The 14,252-nt window shown below is 42.8% G+C and overlaps 1 protein-coding gene and 1 pseudogene across 9 annotated transcripts in view; one reads left to right on the top strand and one right to left on the bottom strand.

Moving 5' to 3' along the window:
* SH3RF2 (SH3 domain containing ring finger 2) overlaps nucleotides 1-14,252 on the bottom strand; it is a 145,935-nt gene that overhangs the window by 48,985 nt on the left and 82,698 nt on the right. The window lies entirely within an intron of this gene.
* LOC707261 (heterogeneous nuclear ribonucleoprotein A1 pseudogene) lies at nucleotides 10,063-11,228 on the top strand (annotated as a pseudogene). Its single transcript, XR_001445590.3, has one exon. The product of XR_001445590.3 is annotated as a heterogeneous nuclear ribonucleoprotein A1 pseudogene (transcript).

Here is a 14,252-nt window from a genome sequence, read left to right as displayed (position 1 = left end):
ATTTCTCAGTCATGCCTCTGTTACCAGAGAGAAATGTGATTTACGGGCACACGTGTATAACTTTCCCAAGGCATGGGCAGTAGGATGTCAGGCTGGGGCTTTGGCCCAGAGCTGAGGCTTGGCAAAGCCTGAAGGAGCGCCAAGATAGCATCTGCATTGTCTCTGTCACCACACCTAGTGTCACCTCACCCCTCGGTCACTGGCCAGATGAAATTGCTGCCTCTTATGTAATAGACAATGTTTTTTTTCAAGAGTTGTGGTCAGGGAACTCAGGTTCATATTACCTATATGAATCTTGGAAAAATCTGAAGCCCCTTCCCTTGGCTTTAGGATCCTAGTGTGTAAGAGCTGAAGATCTTGAAGCCATAAGAGCTTCAAGATCACCCAATTCAATCCTCTGAGGGGAAGTGGCAAGTTGAAGGTCATCACCCATGGGGCTTGGCCACAGAGTCAGACCTAAGTTCATCACTGGGAAAGGGTACCATGTCTGGGTAGCTGGTTCCAGAGGTTGGTTTGCTTGACTTGCTTTCCAGACTACGTTTCACTAATTTTCAGCAAATATTTATTAGGCTTTCCATATGCCTCATTCTGTCCTTATGGAGCTTATATTCTAGGGAGATGGCAGGTAAAACAAGATACACATATACAAAACAAAAACCAAGAAAACAGACTAATAAAATATACACCTTAAAGGAAGCAGAGATAGATGATGGGAGACCTGCTTTGGATAAGGTGTTTTCCATTCCATGCCCTCCTACCTGGCTGGGTGACCTTGGCTATGAAGTTCATCCAAACCCGACATGCTGCTTGTCTCTTGCCCCTGGAGCACGCATCACTGGGGGGTGCTTAGCTTTGGGGTGGGTCTTATTTACCTGGGGCACGTGGAAGGGATGGGGCTGGGGATGCACCAACCAAAGGTGTATTTTTCCATATATGGGAGGCTACAGTCTTGGACAGTGGCTGCCTGGCCTCAAGCTTAGGGTTGCAGTTGATTTTGTGCTTCTGACAGAATCCAGATATCAAAGCACTAAAGCATGGACACACCCTCCATGGGGAAGGGTATTGGTTAATCTCAAAATCCCCAGGGCTGGCAGGACAAGAGCAAGCAAGGCAAAATGATGACACAGCAGAACTTGGCATTGCTGCCCCTTATACCCTTTATGGGCCTGTAGAGGCCCCACGGCCCGCATTCACTTCTCACTCACCCACCCTGTTGATCCCTCCCTCCTTCATTCACTTACATACTTATTTCTTTATTAAATTCCTCATTATTATAAGAATTCCCTCACAATTCATTCACATCTTTCTTTCATCAGATTCCTCCATCACTTAATCATTCATTCAGTCTCTTCTGTTTATTGGGTCATGTACATAGCTATGTATGTGTTCACTGGGTTTCACTCTCTTCATCACTCATTCATTCAACAAACATTTGCTAGCCATCTCTCCTTGCCAGGCTCAACTGGGCTTAACCCTGGAGGGAGCAGGGGGACATCAGTCACCCTGTCTTTAAGGAGTTGAGGGCATTAAGGTACACTTAGGTAAATTCCAAAACAAGGTGGTAAGTGACAGAATTCCTCCTGGAGGCATATGTCAATTGTTTGGAAGTGCAGATGGGATGGTGCCTCCCAGGCATCCAGTGCTCCTTCTTCCCTACAGGGCCCAAAGTGACCAGGTACACACATTCTCACAAAGGCATTAGGGACCTCAGAAGTGGCTAGACTAGAGGAGGGTGTTTACTTTTTATTTATTTTATGTTATTATTTTTGAGACCGAGTCTTGCTCTGTCGCCCAGGTTGGAGTGCAGTGGCGCGGTCTTGGCTCACTACAAGCTCTGCCTCCTGGGTTCACGCCATTCTCCTGCCTCAGACTCCCAAGTAGCCAGGACCACAGGCGCCCGCCACCACGCCCGGCTAATTTTTTGTATTTTTTTTTTTTTTTTTTTAGTAAAGACGTGTTAGCCAGGATGGTCTTAATCTCCTGACCTCGTGATCCACTCGCCTTGGCCTCCCAAAGTGCGGGGATTACAGGCGTGAGCCACTGTGCCCAACCAGGTGTTTGCTTTTTAAAAGCAGAGGGCAATCTTTTAGCCCAGGGATCTGCAAACTCTCTAAAGGGCTAGAAAGTAAAACTTTCAGGCTTTGTGCAAGGTCTGTGTCACTACTACCTAACTGTTTCCTTATAGTGTGAAAGCAGCCATAGATGATATGTAAAGAGCGAGACTGGCTGAGTGCCAATCAAACGTTATTTTTGGACACTGAAAATAGAATTTTATATAATTTTCACAGCATGGAGTTTTATTCTTTTGATTTTCACCCCTGCCCCCACCACCCAATAAATTCAAAATCACATCTGTAAAAACCATTCTTAACTTCCTGGCTATATGAAAACAGGCAGCAGGTGCATTTGGCCCATAGGCTGTAATTTGCTAATTTTGTTATAGCTCAAAGAAATGAATGAGCAGTGCATAATTTCCAGATGCCAATAGCAGAAATAGTTTAGGGGTTAGTAATTCTCCTGGTGACCTGGTTACTGCTTTCTCTACAGATGTAGACAGATGAGGGTCCAGCAAGGGCCTAATCTCAGGCACAGGGAATCGGATTTTAAAAATACAGGATAGGTATTCTCTGACTTCATCATTGTCCTGCCTCCTTGAAACGAATACAGACAAATGATTAAAGCAGTAAACTCTCTCTGTGCTCCAGTGTGTCTTGTTCAAATCTGTTTAGGGCTTGTCACTTGAGTATATAACCCAGGCCTACCAAAGAATAGGGCCTCAGTAAATCTTCACTGAATGAAAGGACATGGGCACATGGTAGGCGCACCATATTTGTGAACAGAAGCAAGGAAGCAGCAAGATTTCTCTCATCAGTACTGGTTCAGGTCAAGTCAAAGGCAGTGGGGGAAGGCGCAAGGGCTCAGTTAGGCAGCTTGACAGACCAGCGAGTAGAAAGATTTGTTCTTATTTCTGACTCTGCCCTTTTTGTCCTCAGAGTTGCCCTCTACTCAGTGTGGGAAAACAGGGCTTTCCTAGCTGAAGTGTCTTGGAAACAGACAAACTGGTGCTTGCAATATTCTTTGCATATGTAAGCAGTTTTTACTTCACATCTAGTTGTGCAATTTTCCATCAGGGCTTGATTGTTTTGGGATGGGAAGAGAGGGAGAAGAATGGATATTACATATCCCAAAGCTTGGGCATTAAGATACAATAAATGGTTTTTTTCTTCAATGAAAGGAAATGGTCCATTTTCTTGGAGTTTTCTCTTTATCTTTCTTTTGTTTTCTTTTCTTAATACACTGTCGTTTATCAAAAATAAAGTTCCCGAGGCATTCACAGAGGGCTGTGATAGGGGCCCGTATCTTGTTTTTCCATGAAAACAATGGAAGAACGTGCCCCTTTTGTGCCCTCTGTAGAAACTCTCCCTTAGGAAGAAGGCCTGATTTTCAGCTTATGTGCAGAGAAAGCAAATAGCACAGGAGCTCGTTTCCTGAACAAATCCAGATGTACCCTGAGCCCAGCATAGCCCCCAGGGAGTGCCCAACAGAATGATATGGACTCACCGAGTCTTAAATGATGGGCCTGTGTGGGGATGGTGAACACACGGCACATGTGTCCATTTCCTACTCCCGGGCCCATGACAGACATGGATAATCGATCCCTTTATTCCTTCTCACTGAGTCTGGTTGCTGTCCCAGAATCTCTCCTCAATCACCTCTGGGGACAATTGAGTAAGGATGTGAGATGCCCCACTGCTCCCACTGCTCTGGCAGGGAAAGAGCACAGGCCCGGAAGACAGCCAGACCTGGGTTCTGACAAAAACTCTGAAATGTACTTGCTAACTGAACTAAATACTTAGCCTCTCTGAGTCTTAGTTCCTCCATCTGAAATGGAAAGAAGTAACAACTGTTAACAACACTCACAGAGGATGTAAGACTGTGGCACTGGGTCTGTCACAAAATGAGTTCCTTTTTTGCTTGGAGCTGAGCGGGGATGGAAAGTGGGCCTGAATTATGTATTTATTGTGCCTTTGTTTATTGCTGTGGGGGTATGTTTCTCTGCACAATTTGTTTTTCTTTTCACTACATATGTATGTTTCTCTGTACAATATGTTTTTCCAACAATCCGCTTAGTGCACAGATCCTTTCAGCTTCTCCAGCCAGGAGCGCGGTCGTGTTTTGGCACATTTCCAGGGACAGGGCACTGGCAAGTCTCCCCATCGCACCTGTGCAAAGTGTCAGGTTTCCCCAAAGCCCTTGTCTTCTCCCTTGTGTTTGGGAAGAGTGGTCTGCTGGGGCTGTTCAGAAAGGGCATCTTTTTCACACAGCCCTTGACTTAACTGCCCTGTATTCTGCATTTACTACAAGCCAGATCCTATGCTACGTCCTGCACATCAGCTGTTCTCAGCCGGAGGCAACTTTGACCCTGGGGAACATTTGGTAATGTCTGTTGTTGCCACAGGTGGGTGGGTGGTGGGTGCTACAGGCATCAGTGGGTAGAGGCCAGGGATGCTGCTAAAAACCCTACAATGCAGAGGGTAGCCCCCACAACAATTATCTTGCTCAAAATGCCAATAGTGCTGAGGCTGAGAGAGCTTGCTGTACACGAGTATCTCACTCATCTCCTAACAGGTCTGTGTGGAAGATGCTATTAATTTTCCCATTTGAGATGGTGAAACTGAGGTCTTGCAAGGTTGAGTCACTTGGCCGAGGTCACTGTACCATCAAGGTCTGTCTGTGTCCACATGTCTGTACTACCCTCCTTGTTCCCAGAATGCTACCCTGTGACATTGCTTTTCCCTTTCTTTTGCCCTTCTGTTTTATTTTGCTTCTCTTGTCTTCCTTTCTTGTTGAATTACCTTTCTGTGTGTGTGTGTTGCAGGCCCCAGTGGCCTTGGATATCAATGTCCCCTGCTCCCGGCTCCCAGAGCTATAGCGTCTATGTTAAAATGTCTGAGGTGCAGGCTGGGCCGCTCCCTTTTTCACCCGGGCAGGGTTGGGTCTTCTCAGTGGCGCACCTGCCAGGATTAATTGGGCAAAACGATGATGTAAAGTTTAACCTCTTGCTGGAGAAATGCTGAATCAAGGAAGTAAGCAAAGTTAATTATCAAACCTGCTTTAGTCACCAGAAACCAGAAAGGATTTTTCCCCAGAGGACCTCAGGGAGCTTGGGCAGGGCTGAGGATCCAAGTACTGTAGGAGCCACTGTGCCCCAGGAGTACTGGCGCTTTCTGGAGTGACCTCAGTAGAAAGGCAACTGGGCTGCAGCGCTAAGGACAGGTGCATGCAGAACCTCAGCTGGCTTCCTTTTTTTACCTGGCTGACTGCTATCAGCCTCCAGGTTTTCACCTGAGGATCACTTCTTCCAGGCAGGCTTCTCTGACTTCCTAGACTAGGTGGGACCCTCCATTACATACTCCCTTCATCCCTCATCATTGAACCTCACAGCACTTTGCACACTTAATACCTTGTGATCAAGCATGTTAATAATTGTTTAGTTTTTGTCTTCCCTGCTAGCTTGGAGGTTCCATGACTGTAGCGACCATGTCTGTCTTGTTCACTGTATCACCTGTGCCCAGCTCAGTGGCTGGTGGGCATTCAACAACTCTGCTGACTGGCTCACTGACAGGCTGTGAGGGGCTTTGGCAACTAGGATTCACAATGGGCTTTGGACCCTAGCCAGGTGAGGACAGGGTTCACAGAAAAAACTGCGAGGTGTGTATAGGAAATGGTGGACAGATGGCTGGCTCTGCCTCAGTCACTATCTTGGTCTTTTTTATTCAAAGTCTTTTTTTTCCTGCATTCATTTTTGGCTTCTCTCACATGAGTTGACATGGAATTACAGCTGAGGGTCTGAATTAAGCAAGTGCAATTGTCCCAGGGGACCACCTAGGTATAAGCCAAAAGTCACACTCCTTCCCTAATTCTGGAATTGTCACTGCTTATTAAGAAAGCAAAGGGGTTTTTGGAAGCCTTTGCACTTCAAAGCAGGCTCCAACAGATCATCTCTGAAGTGTGTGGCTGATCAATCTCATTCTCAGTAGGGCCTGTTTGTACAGGCTGGCCCTGGGGTGGTGGGGATGGGAGATGGTTTTAGCTTCCTGGCTTGACCTGATGATAATAATAATAACAGAGTGAACATTTATTGAGCCATTTACCACTGCTAAACCCTGGCCATTATCTCATATATAAGCATTGCCTTGTTTTATCCTCACAGCCATCTTATAAAAATTACCATCATTAGTCCGATTTTACAGATATAAAAACTGAGGCTCAGAAACAGTAAAGTATCTTGCCCAAGGTTATACTGTTCGGTAAGAAGCAGTGTGAGTTCCATCCTAGATCTAGCTGACCCCAAAGCCCATATTTTTATTTCCTTACTATACTGCCTATGCTGAGAAGCTCTTTGCCTCAGAGAGTAGCTCTACCCAATACCTCTGGGGCCTGACAAAACTTTGCACCAGCCAGAAAGAAAACAGGTCTCTTGTGTGAATGTGTGTTCGGGCAGAAGACAGGAGGAATCACAACAATAACCATGATTCGTTAAATAATAGAAACAGCTCTTTCCCAGTGTTACCTATCCTCAGAGTGTGCTATTAGCCAATTAAGGCACATAGTACTCTGCCAAGTCAATTTTGTCATTCCAATGAGAAAACTGGGACCCGGAAAGGCAAAATCCCTTGTCCAGGGCTGCACAGTTAACTATGAGAGCGCTAGGATCACATTCTTTGAGGCCTCACTGGTGATGTATCTATCACCTTTCTTGTGCAAATAATGGTTACTGCCACTTGGGACTATGTGGCTCAAAGATGTGGCATTCAGTTATATTTTATAGGGACTCTTAGTTATATCTTAAATTACAATTCATGTATTTATTTAATTTTGGGGGGAAGACCTTGAGTCTGTTAAGGAACTACCTTTTCCTGCCAGTTTTTTACATGTAAGAGGCAAGATCACCCCCTCCTCCATATCGGTTAGTAGTTGTGAAAAACTACACCTTAAAACATTCAGATTGGAATGATCATTTAGATTTTAAAACATTTGGCCCATTCCTTGTGTGAATTCAGGGGTTCTCCCCAGTCACACAAATGACAGATTCTAAAAGCTCTCCTTGCAGGAAAGAGGGGGAAGGTAATAGCAATGGCTGCAGCTTGATTTGTTGCTACCATTGCCAAGACCCTGCATGGAAGGAGTTATCCCAGTTTGCAGATGAGGACACTGAGGCTTAATGGGGTTAGATACTTAATTTCAATGTCATTTAGTTACCAGATGGCAAAGCCATGACAAGAAACTTTGCCTGACTCAAAATCTTTTTGTTTGTACTAAACTACCTTCCTCTATAGAATAAATAAAAACCAAACCAAACATAATAACAACAACAGAATCCATAGATTCCACTTCAGCATTGGCAATATTTAGTTTCCATCAGTCTATGCAATAGGAGAGATTTCTCATTGTACTTCCCCAAATCCTTCATGTTTTGATTTATGTTCCTTTTCTCTTCAGAACACAGGAAAATAAAACTGGTATATAAACGCAAGTTTGGAAAAATAAAGTCATCATTCAACCCCACATCAATCTTTTCTTCTCCAGGCTGAACAAACTTGGGCCTCTTTCTCCTGATCTTGGCACAAGTGTGGGAACCAGACCTCAGGAAGGCAAGGGAGGGAACATGTGGGCCAAGGAGGCCCTGACTAGGGGCCAGCCTAGGGCAGTAGTAAGGATGTAAACAAGGAGACTGCACAGGCAGGCAGTAAGATTAGCCCAGCTGGCAGTGGCCAGTGGAAAAAGGGGTAGCTGTTCAGTGATGGCAAACATGCAATGTGGGAAGGTGGTGAGAAATGAATCTTGTCTTTGAGCTAGGGGAATGCCCAGGAACAAAAGAGAGAGAAAGAGAGAGAGAGAGAGTTAGGTTAAGAATATGAACTTTGGACTCTCTAATGTATGCTGAGGGATTATGATATGTAGGTGTGGAGATCAATAGTGAGATAAAGCTCACAGTGCTGTGTCTTACACATAGCTCAATATTACAGAAGAATTGTGGCATAAAATATTCAGGAGTGACAGATTTGGAACACCACCATTTTGCAACCCCTAATGAAATAATGTTCAAACCACCAGGTGAAAGGCTAATGGGGACCCATATAATGGATGGAGCAGGTTGACATTTGAATAGAATCAATTTTCATACAAAAAGGGAGGCAATTAGGCATTATATGCTTCCTGATGTGTTGCTATAAAAAGTACTTAATTTTTAACATGTGTGTAAATATAACAAAATGGGAAAAAACAGTCTTTTTCAGTAAATGATGCTGGAACAACTTCATATCTACAGGTAGAAGAATGAATCTGGATCCCTACCTCACAACATATACAGAAATTAACTCCAGCTGAATCATAATATCTAAAATAAGAGTGAAAACTATAAGCTCTTAGAAAAAAAATGCAGTGGTAAATACTTACGAATTCGAATTAGACAATGGTTTTTAGATATGACAACAAAAACACAAGCAACAAAGGAAAGAGTAATGTGATGACTGGACATTATTATAATGAAAAACTTTTGTGCTTCAAAGGACATCACCTAGAAAGTGAAAAGGCAACACGCAGAATTAAAGAAAAATTTGCAAGTCATATAACTGATAAGACTTGAATCTAGAATATGTAAAGAACTCTTACAACTCAATAATAATAAGAAAACCTGATGATAAAATGGGCAAAGGATATAAAAAGACAGTTCTCCAAAGAACACATGCACAATAAACGCATGAGCAGATGCTCTTATTAGCCATGAGGGAAATGTAAATCAAAACCACAATAGGATATCATTCACATCCCATCGGATGGCTGCGATAAAAAAGACTGATAATAAAACAAGTGTTGGTGAAGATGTGGGGAAATTGGAACCTGCATACACCAAGGCTGAGAATGTACAATGGTGCAATCACTTTTGAAAATCATTGGCAGTCCCTTAAACACAGAGTTACTATATGATCTAACTGTTCCACTTCTAGGTATACAATCAGATGAAAGCATATGTCTACAAATGTTCATAGCAGCATTATTCATGATAGCCAAAAAGTAAAAACAACCCAAACGCTCATTCATTGATGAGTGGATAAACAAAATATGGTATATTCATGCAATAGAATGTTATTCGCCATAAAAAGAATGAGCACTAATACATACCACAACATGAATAAACCTAAAAACATATTCAGTGAAATAAAACATCCACAAAGATCCAAATATTCAAATACTGTGTGCTTCCACTTATAGAAAACATCCAGAATAGGCAAATCTATAAAGACAGAAAGTAACTTAATGGTTTCCTAGGGCTGGGGTTAAAGGAAATGGTAATTTGGGAGGTGATGGCTAAGAGGTGTGGGATTTCTATTTGGAGTAAAGGAAATGTTTAAAATTGACTATAGGGATGAAGGCTGCACAGTGTGAATATATGAAAAGTCATTGAATTGTACACTTAAAAAAACCCAAACCAAACCAAAAAACAAGTACTTAGTACTGCCTATGAAGTATTCTTGACAAAAAATTGAGCCCGAAGCTGTCAAGCCTCTAGTTCTATCAGTTTACAGAAAGTACGGGGGAGGCTGGGCTCAGTGGCTCACACTTGTAATCCCAGTACTTTGGGAGGCTGAGGCGGGTGGATTACTTGAGTCCAGGAGTTTGAGACCAGCCTGGCCAACATGGTGAAACCCTGTTTCTACTAACAACACAAAAATTAGGCAGGTGTGGTGGTGCATGCCTTTAATCCCACCTTCTTGGATGGCTGAGGTGGGAGGACCACTTGAACCTGGGAGGCGGAGGTTGCAGTGAGCCAACATCACACCACTGCAGTTCAGCCTGGGTAGCAGAGTGAGACTCTGTCTAAAAAAAGAAAAAAGGAAAAAAGAAAGTACGGGCTAGAGAGGAATGTATTATCACTGCAAAAATGCAACTAGTAATATCCAGAATTTGGAAAATTCAAAAGGGCAAGTGACTTTGTTTTTTTAATGTGTACATGGTTAGGGGAGAAGGAGGGATGTGTAGAATAAAAGAAATTTGCTTTTTTCTGCCCGTGGACGCTGCCGAAGAAGCATCGTTAAAGTCTCTCTTCTCCCTGCCGTCATGTCTAAGTCAGAGTCTCCTAAAGAGCCCGAACAGCTGAGGAAGCTCTTCATTGGAGGGCTGAGCTTTGAAACAACTGATGAGAGCCTGAGGAGCCATTTTGAGCAATGGGGAACGCTCACGGACTGTGTGGTAATGAGAGATCCAAACACCAAGCGTTCCAGGGGCTTTGGGTTTGTCACATATGCCACTGTGGGGGAGGTGGATGCAGCTATGAATGCAAGGCCACACAAGGTGGACGGAAGAGTTGTGGAACCAAAGAGAGCTGTCTCAAGAGAAGATTCTCAAAGACCAGGTGCCCACTTAACTGTGAAAAAGATATTTGTTGGTGGCATTAAAGAAGACACTGAAGAACATCACCTAAGAGATTATTTTGAACAGTATGGGAAAATTGAAGTGATTGAAATCATGACTGACTGAGGCAGTGGCAAGAAAAGGGGCTTTGCCTTTGTAACCTTTGACGACCATGACTCCGTGGATAAGATTGTCATTCAGAAATACCATACTGTGAATGGCCACAACTGTGAAGTTAGGAAAGCCCTGTCAAAGCAAGAGATGGCTAGTGCTTCATCCAGCCATAGAGGTCGAAGTGGTTCTGGAAACTTTGGTGGTGGTCGTGGAGGTGGTTTCGGTGGGAATGACAACTTCGGTTGTGGAGGAAACTTCAGTGGTGGTGGTGGCTTTGGTGGCAGCTGTGGTGGTGGAGGATATGGTGGCGGATATGGTGGCAGTGGGGATGGCTATAATGGATTTGGTAATGATGGAAGCAATTTTGGAGGTGGTGGAAGCTACAATGATTTTGGCAATTACAACAATCAGTCTTCAAATTTTGGACCATGAAGGGAGGAAATTTTGGAGGCAGAAGCTATGGCCCCTATGGCGGTGGAGGCCAATACTTTGCAAAACCACGAAACCAAGGTGGCTATGGCGGTTCCAGCAGCAGCAGTAGCTATGGCAGTGGCAGAAGATTTTAATTAGGAAACAAAGCTTAGCAGGAAAGGAGAGCCAGAGAAGTGACAGGGAAGCAACAAGTTACAACAGATTTGTGAACTCAAGCACAGTGGTGGCAGGGCCTAGCTGCTACAAAGAAGACATGTTTTAGACAAATACTCATGTGTATGGGCAAAAAACTTGAGGACTGTATTTGTGACTAATTGTATAACAGGTTATTTTAGTTTCTGTTCTGTGGAAAGTGTAAAGCATTCCAACAAAGGGTTTTAACGTAGTTTTTTTTTTTTTTTGCACCCATGCTGTTGATTGCTAAATGTAATAGTCTGATCGTGACGCTGAATAAATGTCTTCTTTTTAATGTGCTGGGTAAAGTTAATCTACTCTGAAGCCATCTTGGTAAATTTCCCCAACAGTGTGAAGTTAGAATTCCTTCAGGGTGATGCCAGGTTCTATTTGGAATTTATATACAACCTGCTTGGGTGGAGAAGCCATTGTCTTCGGAAACCTTGGTGTAGTTGAACTGATAGTTACTGTTGTGACCTGAAGTTCACCATTAAAAGGGATTACCCAAGCAAAATCATGGAATTATTGGTTATAAAAGTGATTGTTGGCACATCCTATGCAATATATCTAGATTGAATAATGGTACCAGATAAAATTATAGATGGGAATGAAGCTTGTGTATCATCCATTATCATGTGTAATCAATAAACGATTTAATTCTCTTGAAAAAAAAAAGAAATTTAAGAGCCATATTAACTCAATGCAATGTGTTTACTTCATTTTGTTCCCATTTGAACAAACACTAAGAACATTCATAAGGCAAATATAAAAATTTGAACACTGAATATTTAATGTTTTTAAGAAATTTTTATTTTTATTTTTTGAGACAGAGTCTTGCTCTGTGTCACCCAGGCTGGAGCGCAATGGCAAGATCTCGGCTCCCTGCAACCTCTGCCTCCTGGTTCAAGCCATCATCCTGCCTCAGCTTCCCGAGTAGCTGGAACTACAGGCATGCGCCACCATGCCTGGCTAATTTTTGTATTTTTAGTAGAGATGGGGTTTCACCATGTTGGCCAGGCTGGTCTTGAACTCCTGACCTCAAGTGATCTGCCTGCCTCAGCCTCCCAAAGTGCTGGGATTACAGGCATGAGCCACCGTGCCTGGCCTGTTGTTCATTTTTTAGTGTGTGATAAAAAATCATGGTTATGTTAAAAATATTTTTAAAGAGACATTTGCTGAAATTTTTCTGGACGAAATGATATGATATCTGGGCTTTGCTTTAAAATAACCCAAGAGGCAAGGCGGGCAGATCACTTGAGATCAGGAGTTCAAGACAAACCTGGCCAGCATGGCGAAACCCAGTCTCTATTCATAATACAAAAATTAGCTGGGCATGGTGGCACACACCCATAGTCCCAACTACTTGTGAGGCTGAGGCAGGAGAATCGCTTGAACCTGGGAGGCAGAGGTTGCAGTGAACCAAGATCATGCACTGCACTTCAGCCAGGGCAACAGAGTGAGACTTTATCTTAAATAAATAAATAAATAAATAAATGAAGAAAATAACCCAAGAGGGGAGCAGGTGAATGAAAAGATAAATATCTGAAATAACATTGGCCCATTAGTGGATAATTGCTGAGACTAGGTGATGTGTACATGAGGGTTCATTATACTATTCTTCCAACTTTTAAATACTTTTGAAATTTTTTGTCGTAAAAAGTCCAAAAAATAACAGGATAGGGATTGAAGAGCAATCCAGCAACTGATTGCTAAGACATTTTGACTGCTAAAAAGTTTTAAAATAACAACAACAACAAAAGTGGTAGCCAAGAACTTAATATTCACTTTCTATTTTTGATCTTCCCAACAACCTTGTGAGTCAGAGGTGAGTTCTCATTTTTTTTTGGTGGGAAACAAGCTCAGTATTGATTGGTCCTACATCCCACCATTGGGCTGGGGAAGAGGTACCTGGGTCTAAGGCTGCCGTGGTTTCTCCTGTACAACACTGTATCTCTGGGTGGCTCATGACAGTTCTTTACTCAGGGGGCCCTGGCAAAATAGAGAGAGAAGTGGGAGGCCTTCTGGTCCTTTCTTGCTTTCAGCCATCTGCCTGTGAAATCCTGCTAAGGCCTTACCTGGTAATTTATGAGAAAGTTTAAGGGGTTATCTTCACCCAGTGGGTACATTTTCAAAAATTTGACAAACACATTTCAGACACTCAGTAGTCCCCATAAAAGGCATTATGGGGGCAGATAATGATAACGTGGAACAGAGCAATGGGAGAGGATATGTGTTCATCTAATGGTACCTCTTCTCTTTTCTACCCACAACTCTTTGGGAGTGCTCAGTGAGTTCTGGAGTGCTCTGACAACATCACTTATGAGTATGAATTTGTTGAGTAAAAATTGTAAAATAAAAGAAATATCTATCTTGGGAGATATCATTATAAGACTATAAACGTAGGGTTAATTTATCTCTGTAAATTACCTCAAGAAGGAAGATTAACTAAGAATCTTAAATATAAATTTGAACTGGGAGAGTGTCCAAAGAAAAAAAATATGTATATTAGTACTAAGTAAAACCATTTCTCATGGCAGCCCTGAGTACCATAAAGTTGGGTTGGGACTCCTATGAAAGATAGTGGCGAAGGAGTACCCTGGGAGAGGATCTGGACTTGTAATAGTTCAAGCTCCCAGAAGCTACTTTATTCAGACTATTTCAAATATGGGGTTAAAAGGACAGTCAGCTTTATAGACCTCAGAATTCCCCCAGGCACATGACAGCTCATCTTCCCAGATGAGGAGCCCAGGAAAGACACTTGGACTTGTCATTATCATCCTGGCATAAGATGGAGGACAGTGGGGGAAGGAATCACATTCTTTACACTGACTTAAGTGACCCCCACCTTTTTCTCTCTCTTATCTTTTTTGTTCTGTGTAATCAGAAGAGGGGTTTGGAAACTCAAGGGCACATAAGTGAACAAAACATCAAGCCTGCTCTTAAAAGATTTTCAATCTTAAGCATGTTGGTAAGATATATATGTGGTATTTATCGTGCAAAGAAGGTGTTATATGTTCTAATATATATGTTACAACACAAGTATAAATAATGTGCTGTGAATACAAGAGAGATGTATATGAGAGAAATAATTCTGTGGAGGAGTGGTGGCAAGAGCT

Source organism: Macaca mulatta, chromosome 6, assembly GCF_049350105.2.
Source record: "Macaca mulatta isolate MMU2019108-1 chromosome 6, T2T-MMU8v2.0, whole genome shotgun sequence".
Classification (NCBI taxonomy): domain Eukaryota; kingdom Metazoa; phylum Chordata; class Mammalia; order Primates; family Cercopithecidae; genus Macaca; species Macaca mulatta.
This window is presented reverse-complemented; position numbering and strand designations above follow the sequence as displayed.